The sequence below is a fragment of the Rutidosis leptorrhynchoides genome, chromosome 6, assembly GCF_046630445.1.
Source record: "Rutidosis leptorrhynchoides isolate AG116_Rl617_1_P2 chromosome 6, CSIRO_AGI_Rlap_v1, whole genome shotgun sequence".
Taxonomy (NCBI): Eukaryota; Viridiplantae; Streptophyta; class Magnoliopsida; order Asterales; family Asteraceae; genus Rutidosis; species Rutidosis leptorrhynchoides.
This window is the reverse complement of record NC_092338.1, coordinates 374,508,616-374,530,895: the sequence shown is the minus strand read 5'-3', so window position 1 is coordinate 374,530,895 and position 22,280 is coordinate 374,508,616. Positions and strand designations below refer to the sequence as shown.

The window sequence follows — 22,280 nt, the reverse complement described above, 5'->3', positions numbered from 1 at the left end:
GTCTTACTTTCTTTCATCGCCTCTTGTCTTCGAGATGTTGCTTTCTTCTTATTGGTGAAGAGTGCATCTTCTCCGTCTTTTATGATTACTTCATTCATCTGCTTGGCTAATGCCTCTTGATTAGCCAATAAATTCTCCAGCTCTATTAATGATGGTTGAGTAGGCCATCCTCTCACAACGGCTATAAATCCATTATACTCGGATCTTAAGCCGTGGATGATAATTCTCTTCATCCTTGCATCACTGAGTTTCTCTTCAGGAGCAAGTTGAGATATCTCATGACAAATAGATTTCACCTTGGTAAAATATTGAGAAATAGATAGACTTCCTTGTGAGATACCCGCAAGCTCATTTTCCAAGAGCTGGAGGCGTGCTTCATTCTTCTTTGAAAATAATTTTTCAAAAGTTTCCCAAGCGGCCTTTGGTGTTTTCTCGTCACGAATGTGCTCCAACAGATCCTCCTCGATTGTAGTCTTCAATATAGATAATGCCTTCCCAGCCTTGATGTTCCATTTTCTCAAGGCTTCGGCATTTTCTTTCGGTGGAGGCGTTGTGTCACTGCCAGCAACTATTTCCCATAAATCCTGTCCTTGTAGGTAGGATTCTATACAAGTTCGCCAATAACCATAGTTGTGGTTATTGAGACTCTTGATTCCACTGCTCGTACTTGCAAGATCTGTCATCATGACATCCAACGTCCAATAAGCTTGGTCCCTGACCGACGAGCTTTCACAGTTCCTAACTGTGCTCCGACAGAATCTCCCTTAGAGCCTTGGTGAAAACAAGTCGATGTAAACGTCCAACGTTTTTCGATGAGTACCTCCACTAGCAATGGTCCCGAACGACCCGCTCTGATACCAATTGTTGAAAGCTTCGACGAGCCCAACACACCCACTATAGAGGACCTAGATTATACTCACTCACTAGACCAACACTTTGACGTTGGTTAGCCTTTAATTTTATAAATCCTTAGTGCACAATAATATTTAGGCGACAGTGTCGACCATATATCATTCAGGCGGTATAACCGACCATATATCACTTAGGCGGCAGAGCCGACTATATAATAAAAATAACACTAGTGCACTAAGAACTCAAACACGAACTAAGGCTTAACCGAGAAACTTAACAAAGAACACTTTTATTAATACAAAGAAACAATTACAATATTATGGACTCAACTCACACTTTTACTTCTTCACAACTTCTACTTCTAACTCTTCTTCACTTCTTACTTCTTCTCTACTTCACACTTCACTTACTCACACCTTACACAAATGAACTACTCATCACCCATATTTATACTAACCCATGGAACATTCTAGAAACTAGAAATTTCCATGGATAAATATCTAGATATTTTCGACACATACAAATATCTAGATTTTTCCTATCAAATACAAATTTCTAGATTTTTCCTACCATATTCTAAATTCTAGATATTTTCTTATACATATTAATATCTAGATATTTTACATATATACATCTACTAATACCAAATTTGCATTGTATTTAACAGCTTTAACTATCAAAATGCGATAATGGATATACGAGTGGTTTGTTTTAAGACATTGTGTTTAACGTTGGAATTGTAATTAGTTCTGTCGGTATTTGATCAAGTTCAATGTGATTTGGTTAGGGTGTTCTCTATTGAGTTTGAAACCAATTAATCCCGGTTTTATGAAAAATCATTTATTATATGTTATGGGTACTTTCTATGATTTATAAACAAACTAGTTTATAACCCGCGATTTCGCGGGATTTTATATGAAACTCTTTACATAAGTCTAAATAGTGTAACAAAATATATCAAAAACGTTCATATTGGTTTCTAATTAATTTTCTAAGTACATGGATCATATAGTTCATTGTAGTTCAGTAATTTGAATTTGATAGTGTGCTTCGTGTTATATAGATTAGTTGCGGTTTGTGAAATATTTGTCCCCGAGTCTACGTTGAATCTTGAATCATTTTATAGTAGAAGTCATTTTAACCGACTCTCTTTGTTGTTCATTTTAGCATCCATCAACAGACATTCTCGATCACCAGTTTGATGGCTAAAACAATGTGAATATGTGTCCGTTTTAATGTGATCCTCGCAAGCCACATAAAGAGTTGTTCTTATATATTTGATATCATATATCATATGAGCAAAGAGTACATACTGATGGTAAGCTAAGGTTTTTACCATTAAGAAGTTGAATCTAAGGTACCTTTTTAATCAGTTTCAAAGGTTATTTTATAAGCTATTTCTTATTATTATTATTTGGCTACATGAAGCTAATTCTATTTTTTGCCGGAAAAAAAAAAAAAATTTGGCTACATGAAGCTTCAGGAGGTGAAAATCTAAACTGATGGTAAGATTAAATAAAATAAATCCATCCATCCTTAAAAGCTTTTTTTTTTTTTTTTTTTTTTTTAGAAAAGTATATGAAAATACATTGAACTTTCACCAAATTTCTATTGTATGCATTTAACTTTCAAATCTTCTATTATATCATTTAACTTTTTAAATTGTCCTATTGTATGTATTTAACATGTTATAATAGGTAATTTTCTATTAGATATTTACATTATTAGTCCCTAAATTATAATTTCATTGATCCCTATATCATCATCCATTCATCTTCATCTTTATCATTAATTCATCTTTTTGAAGCATAAACGATCAGATTAGTTGAATCATTTGATTCCTTCATCAGAAAACCATGTCAAGCTCAAACGAATATATAGAGTATTTGTAAGAAAGTTCATGCGTAAAGAATAGACTACATATTTTGTTTATCACCTTTTGTGAAGACTCAGTGTAAAAACACAATAGAAATATCAATATCGAAGATGAACAGCGACGTCGGCATAGGATAAACACGAAAGATGAAAATCTGTGATGTTTTTCTATTCGATTTGAAGGTTCTTATAGCTCATACAAACATCAAAGAGCTCAGATCTACCATCAATTTGATCTGTAACACAAAGTTCGAAGATTCAAGGTTTTAGTTTAAAAAAATGACGAACAGTTGCAAGAACATATCTCATATCTATGATTTCGGTTGTTTGATTTCGTTGAATTGATGTCTAAAACACATGCGGAAGCCTCATTTTAAAGTGAATACTATTCAAGAGCCGAGTGTTCGTATCAACTATAAAATAAATTAACTTTGAACATCAAAGAAGCCTCATTCAAAAACAAATCTTATAACAAGAATGGTAGGAGTTATCTTGATGAAGATGATGGATGATGATGAAGAGACCGATGAAATTAGGATTTACAAACATGAGGGACCAATAATGTAAATTTCTAAAAATGAAATTGAGGTGACCTGAAAAAGTCACCTATTATAGCAGGTTAAATACATACAATAGGACAATTTAGAAAGTAAAATGCATACAATAGGAGATTTGAAAGTTGAACACATACAATAGGAATTTGGTGAAAGTTCAATGCATTTTCATATACTTTTCCCTTTTTTTTTTTTGGTATACCGTTATATTAAGTAATAATACTTTCCTTCTGCTGGAAGGAGGAAAAGAAAAACTATATCCGTTTACTCGTTTACAATATATAAAGTGCATCAAACCTCCTAAATCATTAATATAAAAGTAAGAGTATTCTTGATATCTATACATTTTTACACTTGAAACAATAATAGTTAGATAGCAAGGAGATTATATTGGACAAAAACTGTTTTGGGTCAACCTTTACCCTTAAAAGTATCCTTTGACGTTTTAGAAAACCCGCCCACTTTGCCACAAGAGAAGATAGACATTTTGAACTTTTGAAGTAAAAACCAAAACGTAAAAAAAAAAACTTCCAAATTTCATTAGCCAATATTGTAGGGTTACCTTGTATTTCAACGGGTTAAGTCACCGAAGGATATCGACTGATACATCCAATGGGTTCAACACGAAATTTAGAGCGATATAACCATGTACACCAACTTTTTCAATAAGCCAACATAGTTGCAGTATTAAAGATTCTTAGGAAGCTCTGAACCAATGTATTATGAGACATAAAGCTAAGTGAGAAACCCCCTAATGCATAATGAATAAAATTTTTTGAGTTCAAATTTGATTGCGAACCTCCATCCAATTGATTGTATAACAGTGAAACAACCAGTTGATGCATTAAATGATAACTTGAGCAGGTACTCTTGAACACGTACGTGTTGGAGCACATATTTTTTTATGTTTTACATCTCGGTCGAGTCAAGTATTGATAATGGGTTGAACCCATAGCAGATTGAAGTGCAGGCTACATAAATGTTTATCAGGGAACCAATAACCTATATAGAATATTAGCCATAGGTTAATCATAACACAATTTTATAATAGGCAAATTAAAAAGGAACATCAAATAATGCTGGATCATCAAAATTATACATTAACACAACTTTTATACATAACCTAATTATTACCTGATCATCACCCCTTACTTACCATCTAGCTTATTCTGTTTTATCAAATGATGTTCAAAATCTATGTATCTATCAATTGATATTCTCATGATAGCGATATGAATTTTTGAAATCCTTCTGATACCCATCTGAATGAATCGATAAAAAGAGTACATGTTACGTACCTTGATGTTACAATTTACAATACCTTCTAAATCTGATTTTAAAATCCCTTCATCGTCATTTGATTTCGGAGAAATGGTTTTGCTATTCGATTAATATTTACGAATGGGTTTTATGTAATAAACGGAATGGATTGAGAGCTTCAGTGAAAAAGGTGTTGAATGCATCATCACCTCCCCCAGCTGTTTTGTCACTTGACATCTAACCAACAGGCTGTAAAATCACATCAAGGCATTAGTAAAATATCCAACATTAGCATGAATGCTTGCAATATATATTATAGATTGAACATTTAATTAACTTGTAAAATGACCCTATAAAACAATACAATCACATCACAACTTGCATTATAACAAAAGCTTCAAGCACCAGCAGCAATCAAATTAGAGAATAATTTTTGTTGAATAAGTAATCTAAATCTTAAATTTAACAAACCCTAGAATATTTAGAATTTATAATAAAACAGAAAGCCCTAAAAAGACAACAATTTTCATTGAAAAGGTAATCCAAATATGAAAATAAACAAACCCTAAAAGTCTTTCGTATGATTTATAATACAAATAAAGAATACAAAAACGAATTAAGAAATCGATATATCCCATGGAATATAATCAAACCCTAAAAATCTTTGAAGTTCATGATAAATCGAAATATAGAAACGAAGTAAGAATCAGTAAATTGAAAGACAGTTTGTTAAACATTGAAAAATGGCATACAGTAAGACCTCAAACCAGAATTGATCCATGAATCAATTGATCTTCAATTTTAGAAGACCGACTCACAATTTTGATTACTGAGAAGATATTGCATCATCGATCAATGTAAGAATATGGAAGAGAAAAACTTGTCAAAAGATGAAATCTAAAAATTTTGAATCTGAGAGTTTGATATGCGAACATCTATGTGTGTGTTCCTTTCTTGTTTTGGATTTTGGATGAATGGAAGGAATCAAACTATGACCCCAACTTGTTTGTCACGAACGGGATATCTGGAGGGTAGTTGTGTCAATAGACAAATAGTATTAGAGGAGAGACAATTGTTACATGATCAAAGTATTTGATCAAAGTATTTAATGGTTGAGATTGAAAGATAAGAATGCATCTAATGGTCACCTCTTTGCCAACTAAGCTATATGAATCATTGATTAACTAAATTTGACTTTGTTATTATAGATATAGATATAGATATAGATATAGATACTTAGATAGTAGTACATCTTTTAGAACAACAAATATAGATCCAGTTACAAATAATCCACCACGAAACTCGAATTCACTACCTCAGGGTTGATGACTCGATACGCTAAGCCAAAGGCCCTTTAGTATTACCGCGTTCTACATGATCATCAGATTGGGATGTTGACCCTGCAAGAAATTGTCAGAAATTGTCAGTACCAAATGACATACATCAAAATTAATCATGATTTTATAAAAATGATGGGAATAAGGATACCATACCCAACCTAGTTGGAAGATCTGTAACAAATTCAACAAGCAAACACAGTAAATCATAATCGTGACACAGCATAACTTATAAGACCATTAAAGAAATAAGCAATTTCAGCTCAACAAACAATGTTATTAAGCCGATTCCACCTTATATTTTAACAGCTAATATATGATGCCCAAATTATCTAATAAATAGTCAAACACCAACACGCAACAATAGCCTCTCAAGAATGGGACTCTCCACTAAAGGAAGCTATTCTGATGACTGTACGTGTATCAACTATTTTGCCTAATCATCAATTAGCCATGCTGTTGGCTAATCGTGGATTAATTAGATGGAACGTTTTAATGCAATAATCGTGGATTAATTAGATGAAACCTTTTAATTGTCGTCAGGTTTGACTTTTTATACAATTAAACCATAAACATAAACTTCAACATGATTGTACCTCTAGAAACATAAACATAACTGTTGTTAATTCTTCAAATACTCCAAAATTCTAATTTAAATTCATATTTAAATGTTGACTAACTCGCGCTTTAACCAATTTTTGCCAACTAAATCCGACTGTGAGCAACTAATTTTTTTTACCCAATGACCGTCGTTTACCGACTAATTAAAGGATTTTGAAAAATCTAAAACGGGATTACTCGGGATTTTTACAATAGTGCCTTTGACAACTTCCGGTAAGGCACGAATGGAACACCAATGGACATAAATATGCAAAAGACTAAAACAAAATGATCTAAAACGCCTACAGACTGTAGGATCGATTTAGGTCCACCAACATATACAACATATAAGCTCATGAGTTCTACATTTCTCTAAACCAATTGGTGATAGAGGGAGGTTCCCATAAACTTATATATGCACATTTGTTTCTTTCACTTTCCAATGTGGGACACAATGAACCGATTAGCTCCAACAATCACCTCCTTAATCGCTCCATTCCACGCTACTCCCACGGACGCGTTCAATAACATCTCGACTCACCCGGACCCCCGACCTCTTCCCCGGTCACGTCCACAGTCATCTTGGTTTGAACCTCCGTTACTATTTTGCACCGTCTACACATCTGGGCTATAACCAGGCTCTGATACCATTTGTAGGATCGTTTTCAAGTCTATAAACATGTAGAACATATAAGCTTATGAGTTCCACATTACTCTAAAACCAATTGGTGATAGAGGGAGGTTCCCATAAGCTTATATATGCACATTTGTTTCTATCACTTTTCGATGTGGGACACAATGGATCGATTAGCTCCAACAATCACCCCCTTAATCGATTCATTCCACGCTACTTCCACGGACGCGTTCAATACCATCTCGACTCACCGGACCCCCGACCTCTTCCCCGACCACGTCCACAGTCATCTCGGTTTGAACCTCCGTTACCATTCTGCACCGTCCACACATCTGGGCTATAACAAGGCTCGAATACCATTTGTAGGATCGTTTTTAGGTCCACCAACATGTACAACATATAAGCTCATGAGTTCCACATTACTCTAAAACCAATTGGTGATAGAGGGAGGTTCCTGTAACATCCCGCTTTTTTCCGTTTATTTCTCCGTTATACTATTTTAAACTCCGTTATATGTATATAACATCTTCCGTTAATACGCGTTTCAATTTATCTTGTTTAGGTAAATTAACGCACCCGATTACAACTTGAGGGACTTGTTTTTGCCAAAACCCCAAAATGGTGACTAGCCATTTGACTAGTCAACCACCTCCCCACAATTATCCTTTCATTTTTCCTTTTTCTAAATTACTTCCACCTTTTCTCTAATTTCTCCATAAAGCAATTCATCATCCAAATTCGTTCAAGAAGGATTCGATCAAAACAAATTACATATTTGAACTCCTCGTGATCTCCTCTTCGATTCCATACCGATTTCTTTGCATTTGGGTAACTTTCCAAAATCACTAATTTTATGTGTTCTTGAGATTTTTGAGTTATAAAGTTGTTAATTAGTGTCTATGGCTCAAGTTTAACATGATTATATGATTTATATGCTTGATTTCGTTATTTAGAGTAACTAGTTTGAATATGAACTTGGGTGTGTTTAATTTGGTGATTTGGTTGATTAAAAGTTGTTAAATGTTATGAATGCATGTATTAAATGTGTTCCTAGTGTTACTAGCTTCAATTTGATGTGTAGGTTGCATGAGAAAACTCTAAGAACTTGATTAGTGATTTTTGGTGGAATTGAGTTAGGGTTTGAAGAACTTGAAGTGATTATTTGATGCATTGATTGCCATGAATTGTTGTTAGTAAGTTGTTAGTTGTATTGTATGCTCAATTACCTACAAAATGGCATGTCATATGTATGCATTGAATGCCCAAATCATTAAATGTGCATTGGTGAGTTTGAAGCATTAATGTGGGCATTGAATGATCACTTGGTTGGAAAACTCGGTTGTTACAAATGAGGTTTTTGATTGTTAAATTGTGTTTAGTTGCATTCTATGTCAAAAGAGCTTTCCAACGATATAAGGTGCGAGTCCTAAGTGTTTGTGGTTTGCGTTTTATGCTTATTTGAAGTTTGGATCAAGTTGGACAAGTGAAACAGACCAGGCACCAGCACCCGCCTATTGTCGCGGCGCGACAGAAGGGTGCCGCGGCGCGGCATAAGCCGTGCCCAGCTTCTGTCTCCGGTGTCCATTTTATGAAAAATGTTTGGCACGTTCTAGACCTCCAATTCACATGCAACTTGTCCCAACATGCTTATATATGAATAATTAGCATAGAAAACTTGTCCGAGACCCGACCCGAACATGTTGACTTTTTCGTTGACTTTGACCGACCAAGTTTGACTTTTTGTCAAACTTAACCAATTAATTATGCAATCTTCCTAACATGCTTTTATACTTGTATCTTGCATGAAACTTGACAATTTGCTTCACATGCTATATTAATCGAGTCGTATTGAGCCATAGGACTAATTGAACATCTTTGACCCTTCGTGACTATCGTTATTGATACAACCTAATTGTTTAGGTCGAGACTAGCATTGTTCTTTGCACGTTTACTTGTTGAAGTACTATTTCACTCTTGCAATCAAAGGTGAGATCATAGTCCCACTTTTACTCTTTTAAACTTACTTTTGGGATGAGAAAACATAAACGATTCTTTTGAACTAAGTGAACACAAGAACGGGAAAACAAACATTCTACATACGAGTTTAGAACGAAAATCCTCAATCCGATTATCATTAATTACATCAGATGGTGTAAGCGAGAACTTATGTTATATGGCCATATGGGTTTGACAAACCCTCATTCAAACGGTTCGCTACCGTTTACGAATGAAATATATTTTCGGGAACAGTGTTGTTCTAGCACTAATTGATGGGGTATTCAACGGACGGAACGTTAAGCTTTGATAATTGGGTGCTCGTGAATATTAACTTTTAGAATGTACTATGGCTTTATCGATGTTGCAAATCTTGTGGTTCAACTTACTATTACTCATTTACTTATTTAAACCTATGATTTCACCAACGTTTTCGTTGACAGATTCTCTATGTTTTTCTCAGGTCCTTGAACTTAGGTGATACATGCTTCCGCTCATACTATTTGATACTTGCATTGGATGTCGAGTATACTTGCATACGTGGAGCGTCTTTTTGACTACTTTTAATCGTGTCGCACGTGTTTCATACAAACTTTAAACATTGTTATGTACTTGTTATGGAAACTACTTTTGTAAACTTTGAAACACCCTTATTTATGAAATGAATGCGACATACTTACTGGTCGAACCTTGTTATAAAGACTTACGACCATGTAATGGGACCATACGTAGATGACGCCGTCATTTGACGATTTGTCGGGGTCGCTACAAGTGGTATCAGAGCTTTGGTTGTAGGGATTTAGAGTTCATTGGTGTCAACCCCGAGTCATAGGGTACATTGGTGAGTCTAGACTACAACCGGCATATAGACTTGACATAGGAATTACCTGACAATTTGTGCATTTATACTCGAACTCTCTTACTCATATCTACTCTTATTCTATCTAAATCTTGCGTTGTATAATTTAATTGACACGCCACCTTGACTATATGATGTAATGTCGAATGCACATATGAATTAGGGTAATATAATTCCCGGAAATTATATTACGGTGACTCATATGAACATACCGACATTATGCCATAAAGAATCTAAGGCGAGTCAAGGATAATTTTCTCTTTATCTTTATTCCATATCGCGGTTAGTATTATTTAGAATACTAACCAACGGTATTCTTTTGTTTTGAAGGAACAATGGCTCCTCGTCGTGTACGCCGCAATGAAACTCCCGAACAAGCGCTCGAACGGATGATAGCTACCGCCGTAGATGCGGCCATGGCCGGTCACTCTTCCAACAACAATAACAATAACAACAACCACAACAACAACAACAACAACAACAATGGGGCCGGTAACTCAAACGAGGGATGCTCCTACAAAGCTTTCATGGGGTGCAAACCTCACACTTATGATGGAACCGGTGGACCGGTTGTGCTTACTCGTTGGTTTGAACAAACCGAGGCCGTCTTTAGCATCAGCGGTTGTCGGGATCAAGACAAGGTCAAATACTCCACCCACACGTTCTCCGGTGTTGCTCTCACTTGGTGGAACACCTATGTTCAATCGGTGGGTACCGATGAAGCTCATGCCCTCTCTTGGGCCGATTTGAAGGAAAAGATGATTGTCGAATACTTTCCGCGCGAAGAAACCCGAAAGCTCGAGGAAGAACTAAGAGCTTTGAAAGCGGTCGGAAACGATCTTAAGGCTTATAATCAACGCTTCGCCGAACTATCCTTGATGTGTCCTAATCTTGTTAACCCCGAATCTCAAAGGATTGAGCTCTACATGCTCGGTCTTCCAAAAAGCATCAAACAAGGGGTGATGTCATCCAAACCCACTACTCATCAAGCCTCTATGAACATGGCTCGCCAATTAATTGAAACGGTTGACGAAATCGTAGTACCGGCTCCTAAGGCCGAGGACAAGTCGGGTGGCAACAAAAGGAAATGGGAAGCCACTCCATCAACTAGCTACAACAACAACACCTTCACCAAAAAGCCCTTCAACAACGGCGGCAAGAAGGGTTATGTCGGAAACTTACCTTTGTGCAACAAGTGCCACAAACATCATTACGGCGAATGTAACAAGCTAATTTGTCACCATTGCCAAGGAGTTGGTCATAGGGCCAACAATTGCACAAGCACCGCCCCCGTCGCTCGAAAGGGGCCCAATCCTCCAAAAACGGTCACTTGTTACGAATGTGGCCAAACGGGCCATTATAAGAACGAATGCCCGAAAAAGAAAACCAACCCCAACAACCGAGGCCGAGCCTTTAACATCAACACCGAGGAAGCCCGAGATGACAATGAACTAGTCACGGGTACGTTTCTTCTCAACAACACTTATGTTACTTGCTTATTCGATTCGGGTGCCGATAAATGTTTTGTGTCTAAGACTTTGGCTCCTACTCTTTGCACTCCACCACACCCCTTAGATACTACTTATTCTATCGAAGTGGCCGACGGAAAACTCTTAGGTGCCGACACATATTACCGGGGGTGTACTTTGAACATTTTGGGTAAGGAATTTGAAATTGACTTGATACCCATGGAATTAGGGAGTTTTGATGTAATAATCGGTATGAATTGGATGGTCAAAAATAAATCTCACATTCTTTGCGATCTTCACGCAATCCGAATTCCTATCGAGGATGGTGAACCATTGATTGTCTATGGCGACAAAAATTTCACCGGACTCAATCTCGTTTCGTGCCTTAAAGTTCGAAAGCTACTTCGCAAGGGTTGTTTCGCGATTCTTGCTCACGTTAAGAAAGTCGAGGCCGACGAAAAGTGTATCGAAGATGTGCCAATTGTTAGTGACTTTTCCGATGTATTTCCCGACGAATTACCGGGTCTTCCACCCCATCGACCGGTTAAATTTCAAATCGATCTTATTCCAGGAGCCGCACCCGTAGCGCGTGCACCGTATAGACTCGCTCCATCCGAATTACAAGAATTACAAAGTCAAATCCAAGAGTTACTTGACCGTGGTTTCATTCAACCTAGCCATTCACCATGGGGCACTCCGATTTTATTCGTCAAGAAGAAAGACGGATCCCTACGAATGTGCATTGATTATCGTGAACTAAACAAATTGACGGTTAAGAACCGATATCCTCTTCCTCGCATCGATGACCTCTTTGATCAACTACAAGGTTCTCGTGTATATTCAAAAATCGATCTCCGTTCGGGTTATCATCAACTAAGGGTTAAGGGGGAAGATGTCTCCAAAACCGCTTTCCGGACTCGTTATGGTAGTTACGAGTTCCTTGTCATGCCTTTCGGTCTCACTAACGCACCGGCGGTGTTCATGGATCTCATGAACCGCGTGTGCAAACCTTACCTCGACAAATTCTTTATCGTGTTCATCGATGATATTTTGATCTATTCTAAAAACGAGGAGGAACACAAAGAACATCTCCGACTCGTGCTTGAACTCTTGAGAAAAGAACAACTCTATGCCAAGTTCTCCAAGTGTGAATTTTGGTTGAAGGAAGTTCAATTCCTCGGTCGTGTTGTAAGTGATCAAGGCATTAAAGTCGATCCCGCGAAAATCGAAGCCATTAGTAAATGGGAGACTCCTACTACTCCTACTCAAATTCGTCAATTCTTGGGTCTCGCCGGATACTATCGTAAATTCATCAAGGATTTCTCCTTAATCGCTCGCCCTCTAACTGCGTTAACTCACAAGGAACGAAAATTCGTTTGGACATCCGAACAAGAAACCGCTTTTCAAATCTTGAAAACTAAGCTAACCACCGCTCCTATCTTGTCACTTCCCAAAGGCAATGATGATTTTGTTGTATATTGTGATGCCTCGAAAAACGGTTATGGATGCGTATTAATGCAACGAAAGAAAGTCATTGCTTATGCCTCTCGACAACTCAAAGTCCACGAACGAAACTACACGACACATGATCTTGAACTCGGTGCCGTCATCTTTGCACTTAAGTTATGGAGACATCATCTTCTTGGTACCAAAAGTACTATCTTTACCGATCACAAAAGTCTCCAACATATCTTCGATCAAAAGCAACTAAACATGAGACAACGACGGTGGATTGAAACCTTAAACGATTACAATTGTGAGCTTCGTTACCACCCCGGGAAGGCAAATGTAGTGGCCGATGCCTTAAGTCGAAAGGAAAGAACGGTACCTCTTCGCGTCCGAGCATTAAACATCACCATCCACTCCAACCTTAATAGCCAAATTCGGGTAGCTCAAGAGGAGGCTCTTAAAGACAACCACATCGGGCGTGAACTTTTAAACATTCTCGTCTCTCGATTCGAAGTTAAGGAGAACGGACTTCGATATTACGCCGGAAGAATTTGGGTGCCTAGATACGGCGATTTACGAAACCTCATCCTAGACGAAGCCCACAAATCACGATACTCGATTCATCCCGGCGCCAATAAGATGTACCATGACCTTAAAGAACAATATTGGTGGCCGAACATCAAAAAGGAAGTTGCTAGATACGTTGCCAAATGTTTGACTTGTGCTAAAGTCAAAGCCGAACACCAAAGACCGTCCGGGTTACTTCAACAACCCGAGATCCCGCAATGGAAGTGGGAAAGGATCACGATGGATTTTATCACCAAACTACCAAAAACGTCAGGCGGTTATGATACTATTTGGGTCATTGTCGATCGCCTCACCAAATCCGCGCACTTTCTCGCCATGAAAGAGACCGACAAAATGGAGAAACTTGCACGACTATACATTAAGGAGATTGTAGCCCGACACGGTGTACCTTTATCGATTATCTCCGACCGAGATGGTCGTTTCGTTTCTAGATTTTGGCGTACGTTACAAGAAGCGCTGGGAACGCGTTTGGACATGAGCACCGCATATCATCCCCAAACCGATGGGCAAAGTGAACGTACAATACAAACCTTAGAGGATATGTTACGAGCCTGCGTTGTTGATTTTGGAAAAGCTTGGGACAATCACTTACCTCTCGCCGAATTCTCTTACAATAATAGCTATCACGCGAGTATTAAGGCCGCACCTTTTGAAGCGTTATATGGTCGAAAATGTCGCTCTCCTCTTTGTTGGGCCGAAGTGGGTGACGTGCAAATTTCCGGGCCCGATCTCATTCACGAAACCACCGAGAAGATTCTTCAAATCCGAGATAGGCTTCGGACGGCCCGGAGTCGTCAAAAATGCTATACCGACAAAAGACGCAAAGACCTCGAATTTCAAGTCGGTGACCGCGTCATGTTAAAAGTCGCACCTTGGAAAGGTGTCATCCGTTTTGGGAAACGTGGGAAACTAAATCCGCGGTACGTTGGTCCTTTCGAAATCTTAGAACGTGTTGGAACCGTTGCGTATCGTTTGGATCTTCCGCCTCAACTAAGCTCCGTCCATCCTACTTTTCATATATCTAACTTGAAGAAATGTCTTGCCGAGCCCGATATCGTCGTTCCTCTCGAGGAACTTACTATTAATGACAAACTCCATTTTGTGGAGGAACCGGTTGAAATTGTGGACTACGTCGAGAAGGAATTAAAACAAAGCCGGATCCCGATTGTTAAGGTCCGTTGGAACGCAAAAAGGGGACCCGAGTTTACTTGGGAAAGAGAAGATCAAATGCGAAAGAAACACCCTCATCTATTCCCGATTCCGGAAACGTCAGACTCCGAGGAAGAAACAACGATTGCTACGCCTACTTAAATTTCGGGACGAAATTTCTTTTAAGGTGTAGGTAATGTAACATCCCGCTTTTTTCCGTTTATTTCTCCGTTATACTATTTTAAACTCCGTTATATGTATATAACATCTTCCGTTAATACGCGTTTCAATTTATCTTGTTTAGGTAAATTAACGCACCCGATTACAACTTGAGGGACTTGTTTTGCCAAAACCCCAAAATGGTGACTAGCCATTTGACTAGTCAACCACCTCCCCACAATTATCCTTTCATTTTTCCTTTTTCTAAATTACTTCCACCTTTTCTCTAATTTCTCCATAAAGCAATTCATCATCCAAATTCGTTCAAGAAGGATTCGATCAAAACAAATTACATATTTGAACTCCTCGTGATCTCCTCTTCGATTCCATACCGATTTCTTTGCATTTGGGTAACTTTCTAAAATCACTAATTTTATGTGTTCTTGAGATTTTTGAGTTATAAAGTTGTTAATTAGTGTCTATGGCTCAAGTTTAACATGATTATATGATTTATATGCTTGATTTCGTTATTTAGAGTAACTAGTTTGAATATGAACTTGGGTGTGTTTAATTTGGTGATTTGGTTGATTAAAAGTTGTTAAATGTTATGAATGCATGTATTAAATGTGTTCCTAGTGTTACTAGCTTCAATTTGATGTGTAGGTTGCATGAGAAAACTCTAAGAACTTGATTAGTGATTTTTGGTGGAATTGAGTTAGGGTTTGAAGAACTTGAAGTGATTATTTGATGCATTGATTGCCATGAATTGTTGTTAGTAAGTTGTTAGTTGTATTGTATGCTCAATTACCTACAAAATGGCATGTCATATGTATGCATTGAATGCCCAAATCATTAAATGTGCATTGGTGAGTTTGAAGCATTAATGTGGGCATTGAATGATCACTTGGTTGGAAAACTCGGTTGTTACAAATGAGGTTTTTGATTGTTAAATTGTGTTTAGTTGCATTCTATGTCAAAAGAGCTTTCCAACGATATAAGGTGCGAGTCCTAAGTGTTTGTGGTTTGCGTTTTATGCTTATTTGAAGTTTGGATCAAGTTGGACAAGTGAAACAGACCAGGCACCAGCACCCGCCTATTGTCGCGGCGCGACAGAAGGGTGCCGCGGCGCGGCATAAGCCGTGCCCAGCTTCTGTCTCCGGTGTCCATTTTATGAAAAATGTTTGGCACGTTCTAGACCTCCAATTCACATGCAACTTGTCCCAACATGCTTATATATGAATAATTAGCATAGAAAACTTGTCCGAGACCCGACCCGAACATGTTGACTTTTTCGTTGACTTTGACCGACCAAGTTTGACTTTTTGTCAAACTTAACCAATTAATTATGCAATCTTCCTAACATGCTTTTATACTTGTATCTTGCATGAAACTTGACAATTTGCTTCACATGCTATATTAATCGAGTCGTATTGAGCCATAGGACTAATTGAACATCTTTGACCCTTCGTGACTATCGTTATTGATACAACCTAATTGTTTAGGTCGAGACTAGCATTGTTCTTTGCACGTTTACTTGTTGAAGTACTATTTCACTCTTGCAATCAAAGGTGAGATCATAGTCCCACTTTTACTCTTTTAAACTTACTTTTGGGATGAGAAAACATAAACGATTCTTTTGAACTAAGTGAACACAAGAACGGGAAAACAAACATTCTACATACGAGTTTAGAACGAAAATCCTCAATCCGATTATCATTAATTACATCAGATGGTGTAAGCGAGAACTTATGTTATATGGCCATATGGGTTTGACAAACCCTCATTCAAACGGTTCGCTACCGTTTACGAATGAAATATATTTTCGGGAACAGTGTTGTTCTAGCACTAATTGATGGGGTATTCAACGGACGGAACGTTAAGCTTTGATAATTGGGTGCTCGTGAATATTAACTTTTAGAATGTACTATGGCTTTATCGATGTTGCAAATCTTGTGGTTCAACTTACTATTACTCATTTACTTATTTAAACCTATGATTTCACCAACGTTTTCGTTGACAGATTCTCTATGTTTTTCTCAGGTCCTTGAACTTAGGTGATACATGCTTCCGCTCATACTATTTGATACTTGCATTGGATGTCGAGTATACTTGCATACGTGGAGCGTCTTTTTGACTACTTTTAATCGTGTCGCACGTGTTTCATACAAACTTTAAACATTGTTATGTACTTGTTATGGAAACTACTTTTGTAAACTTTGAAACACCCTTATTTATGAAATGAATGCGACATACTTACTGGTCGAACCTTGTTATAAAGACTTACGACCATGTAATGGGACCATACGTAGATGACGCCGTCATTTGACGATTTGTCGGGGTCGCTACAGTTCCCATAAGCTTATATATGCACATTTGTTTCTTTCACTTTTCGATGTGGGACACAATGAATCGATTAGCTCCAACAATCACCACCTTAATCGATTCATTCCACGCTACTTTCATGGACGCGTTCAATATAATCTCGACTCACCCAGACCCCTGACCTCTTCCCCGGTCATGTCCACAGTCATCTTGGTTTGTGATATCGGCTAAAAAGTCACGTTTTTACCACCGATATTAGCCCCATTTATGATAAAGTAATTTACTTTATCAGCTAAATAAGGATTTATTTGCTTCATTTGGTAGATTATGTTATTGCGAAGGCTATGTTTCAAGAATCACTAAAAACAGATGAAAAACGAGGAAAAACGAGCAAAACCGGCTAAGACGATTAACTCTCGTTTAAATAACTTATTTTATAATTTTTGGAAAAATTTATTTACTTAATCTCATGTTGTAGGATTTTTAATTACGAACGCGTAAGCGCAAAAATTGTCAGAAACGGAGCTAAAACGAAGATTCTAGAGCGAAAACGGTGAAAGACAAGTTACGATCCAGCAAACGGCTTGCCAAACGGCTTGCCATAAGGGAAAAAGGCCTACCAGCAAACGGGCACCAAAAACGGCTTACCCTGGCAAACGGCCTGCCAGCCGTTTGCCAGGAAAATTTTGCCTATTTAAAGAGCTTTTTGCATTCATTTCAAACACACACCATTCTTCACTTTTCTCTCTAAATATCTCTCTATAGTCGCTCTCTAGTGATCTATAGGAGATTAGTTCTCTCTCTACTTTCTCTCTCTAAATTCTAGAGAGAGAAAAGTACAGAGATTAGGAAATGTAATTATCTCTCTATTGTCGCTCTCTAGTGATCAATAGGAGATTAGTATGTAGTTAGTAGTAGAAGCTTTCAAGCATTGTAACGCTATAGATATTATGAAGAAATACAAGTGTTATTCTGCCGACATTATTCGGTAACATCTATCCTTTCTTTTATTAATTTATTATAATATTCTTGTTCGATGTTTGTGATTTATTAATATTAGAAATGCTTGTTGCCATGATGTGTGAGTAATTGCTTGATTGTTTGCCATGATTTAATAATGTTAAATAGGGATGATTATCGCTTCGTACTCTCTTTCTGTCTATGATATTAAACCTCGTTATTATCGTCCTTCCACCAATAAACGTGATTAAAACCTTTTATAAAGTCGACATTATAAGGTAATTAATTATCTATGTTTATACATTGGTCAAGGTATGAACCCATTGAAAATACTACAAAGTACATGGGAAATTACCGTAGGACTAGATCAAGACATTGGTCAAGAGTATAAGACCTGGGGAAATACTGTTGCAACAGTAGAGTACAGTGTTGATGTACTATAGGACCACTTGAGCATAGTCAAGGTTAGAAGCTATGGAACCACTATAAGTCTAGTACATGGTGGATAACTAAGGGATTTATTGGGTAGATTTAAGTAAGGGCTGGTTTAAGTCATAAATGGAAATTTAACGCACTACAATAACAACTAAGCTTATAAATCTGTAAAGGTAACTGAGAACCATCAGAGGTTCTAATTTGTCTACAAAACCTTAGATTTTACCAAACTATTGACAGAAAGGAATTCGAAACACAATCACAACCACTCACTTGGTGATACACTAAGGTGTTAAGAAAGGTTGGATATTATCTATATAAGGCTATACTACTTTATTCGTGCACCCAAGGTATGCATTGCATCCAAGATGGGCCGCTTATATCCTTAAACCGGATAAAGCGTCGGGAGTTGAGCATAGTCCATCCGATCAGAATCACGATAGCCTAGTTCCTCGTGACATGCTAATCGAGAAATCAATTAGTAGGGAATCTAGTGTTTACACCAAGGCATATCTAACCAATGAGTGTCTCGTAATCATCCCGACACTATGTTATCTTAAATCATGGTGAACCACGTCTTCTCTATCCTTAGCTGTTGCATGCTAGCTAGCTTATTTTAACTATATTTCTTTAATATTTTAAATACAATTATAAATCAAATCAACCCAACTATTACCTTTACATAATTTGATATTCCGGATAAAAGTGGTGTCTAGAATAAACCGGTTAGACTTGGTTGTTGGATTTTCTCTATCCTTAGCTGTTGCATGCTAGCTAGCTTATTTTAACTATATTGCTTTAATATTTTAAATACAATTATAAATCAAATCAACCCAACTATTGCCTTTACACAATTTGATATTCCGGATAAAAGTGGTGTCTAGAATAAACCGGCCGAACTTGGTTGTTGGATTTTCCGAACAGTCACCAATTTAATGGGACCAAAAGGATCCTGCCTCTCCACACAAGGGGTACCTGGCCACTAGTCTTGGATACTAAATTGTGTACAAACCCAATCTTAATTACTAAATTATCTTAATAAGCTCCGTTTCAAATTCGACCGCTCAAGGAACGACCCTAGGTCATATTTTCCTTTGCTAACCCATAGGAATGAATAATAGATTTAGGCCCAACATATATAAATTAAACAATCAACTTCTTCTGTTGATATCCTGAATTGACGTTTTGCGACCTAACAACTCCGCATAAATAAACCGTCTGATTCGGGCATATCATCAGGAGAGAGTCACTTTTTGGCGCCGCTGCCGGGGAGCGGTAGTATGATTTGGAGTCTGTTTAGATTAGTTAGTTTTTAAGAGACCCTTTTGACTAAGACTAGCTTTGTCAGAAGTTACTAGTTTACCGTAGTTAGGTTAGATAATATTAGCTTAATTTAGTTTAATTAAAAAGTTTAAAATGGACTTCCTTATTAGTGAACCTTTAGGATGGTTTAACCTACTTAGACCACTAAGAATTCTTCCGACACATCCTTTCTTCTATCCGATATCATACATGGTACCCATCTGACGAGATCCAAACTTACCTGCCGATAGTTTGAAGATGGTTGCACGCATCACTCTCGCTGACATTACCAAACCCTCGTTGGAAGGATGAGGAGGACCGATACTCTATCCAGAGGTTAACGGAGCGTCTTTTGTGCTTAAGCATAGCATCATACAACTCATTCACAACCATTGCCAGTTCCACGGCTTACCAAATGACGATCCCAACTCTTACTTAGATAGATTCCTCTCTTTATCCAACTCATATAAGCAAAACGGGGTTGAAAAAGAAGTAGTTCGTCTGTGTCTATTCCCCTATTCCTTAACTCTTCATGTAAAAACCTGGTTCGAGGGGTTAGAACCCAACTCTATCACCTCATGGGAGGAAATGGCAACAATTTTCTTAATCAAGTACTTTCCCCAATCAAAACAAATCAGACATAGGAATGATATCGTAAACTTTCAACAAGCCTACGATGAATCACTCTACACTTCATGGGAAAGATTCAAACATTTGCTTCGAAGATGCCCGAACCACCGTCTTGAGAGCTCTGATCAGATTTTGACCTTCTACAAAGCTCTGAATCAGAACAATAAGTCTACTCTTGATGTTGTTTCTTAAGGTAACTTTAGGAACTTCACTGCTGATGAGGCCTGGAAATTGATCGATGAGATGACTATGCACCATCACGATTGGAACACGGAAGAGCACATTTCATCAGCAACACCGCTTTCGGCCTCCGATCCTATCGAAAATAAAACCAACAAATTTCTCTCAGAACAAATAGAAAACCTCACCAAAGAAGTCGGAGAGCTAAAGAAACTCACGAAACATGTGTCTCAAGTGCTGTAACATCCCGCATTTTTCTGTTAAATTATTTTAACGCCCGTCTTTTATTTTAATAATATCCTCAGTATCTCGATTCGTATCCTCCATTAACTTACATTCTTAAAATATTTTCGTCATTTGGATTATAACATCTCTCGTTCTCTCGTGTAATTTAAAAATAATTCGTTGGTTAACTTCCGCACCCGATTACAAACTTGAGGGACTAATCCCGTCTTTTGGCCAAACTTGGCCAACTAGTCACCACCTCCCACCATTCTCCTCCATTCATTATTTTCTTTTCTTTTTCCATTTTTCTCTAATACTTTCACAAATCCTCTCAAACTCCATTTCAAGAATTCATCATCTAATTTCGAATTTGGAGGCTAACATCAAAACAAATTACATATTTGGAATCCTCTCTTCATCCTCTACAATTTGATACCAATTTCATCTCATTTGGGTAACTTTCTAAAATCACTAGATTTTGTGTTCTTGATGTTTTTGAATTATAAAAGTGTTAATTAGTGTCAATGGCTCGTGTATAACATGAATATATGTTTTGTTTGTTCAATTTGTTGATTTGAGTAACTAGTTTGAACACTTGAAAATGGGTTTGCTTAATCTTTGATTTTGGAAGATTAAATGTTGTTAAATTGTTAAAGTTCATGTTTTAATTGTGTTACTAGTATCACTAGCTTCGTTTTGATGCGTAGGTTGATTAAGAAAACTTCAAATACATGATTTGTGATTTTTGTGAATTTTGATTAGGGTTTGATGAACTTGAAATGAACTTTTGATACTTAGGATGCCAAGAAATGTTGTTAGTAAGTGTTTAGTTGTATTGCATGAGTAATTACCTTCGAAACGGCATATCATATGTGTGGATTGGATTCCCGAATCATGTAATGCATTTCAAGAACTTGAAACTTTAAAAATGGACTTGAATGACCACTTGGCGAGAAATCGGTTATTGTAAATGATGTTTTCGCTTGATGAAAATTAGTTAGTTGTGTTCCTTGTCAAAATACCTTTCCGATGAGATAAGATACATGTTTTGGTTGTTTGCGGGTCATAAATGGTGATTGTTTGAAGTTAGGTTCATGCATAAAACTTAAAAATTGCCAGATTTCTCTGCACAGGTAATGGCGCGGCGCGCCATATACCCGCGCGGCGTGCAAAAGTGGTCTGTCCAACTTTGTCAATTTTTGAATAATGTTTGCTATGCTATGCACCTCCGACTCACATGTAACTTGTTCTAACATGCTCATATATGATTAAAAACCTCAGAAAAATAGTTCGGGACCCGACCCGAACGTGTTGACTTTTCGTTGACTTTGACCGACCAAAGTTTGACTTTTTGTCAAACTTAACCAAATGATTATGCAACATTCCTAACTTGTTTCTATACTTGTATCTTGCATGAAACTTGACAAATTGATTCACATGCTACAT

The 22,280-nt window shown here is 37.3% G+C and overlaps 1 long non-coding RNA gene across 2 annotated transcripts; it reads right to left on the bottom strand.

The window, feature by feature from the left end:
* Positions 1-2,727: 2,727 nt before the first annotated feature.
* LOC139852918 (uncharacterized) lies at positions 2,728-5,546 on the bottom strand. 2 transcript variants are annotated; one of them, XR_011761216.1, is made up of 3 exons: positions 5,309-5,546; positions 3,844-4,790; positions 2,728-2,963 (listed from the first exon to the last, which is right to left on the bottom strand). It is a non-coding gene; the product is annotated as an uncharacterized lncRNA (long non-coding RNA). The 2 variants fall into 2 exon arrangements; XR_011761217.1 differs by lacking the exon at positions 2,728-2,963 and having other exon boundaries at positions 3,512-3,988; positions 4,081-4,790.
* Positions 5,547-22,280: the final 16,734 nt, after the last annotated feature.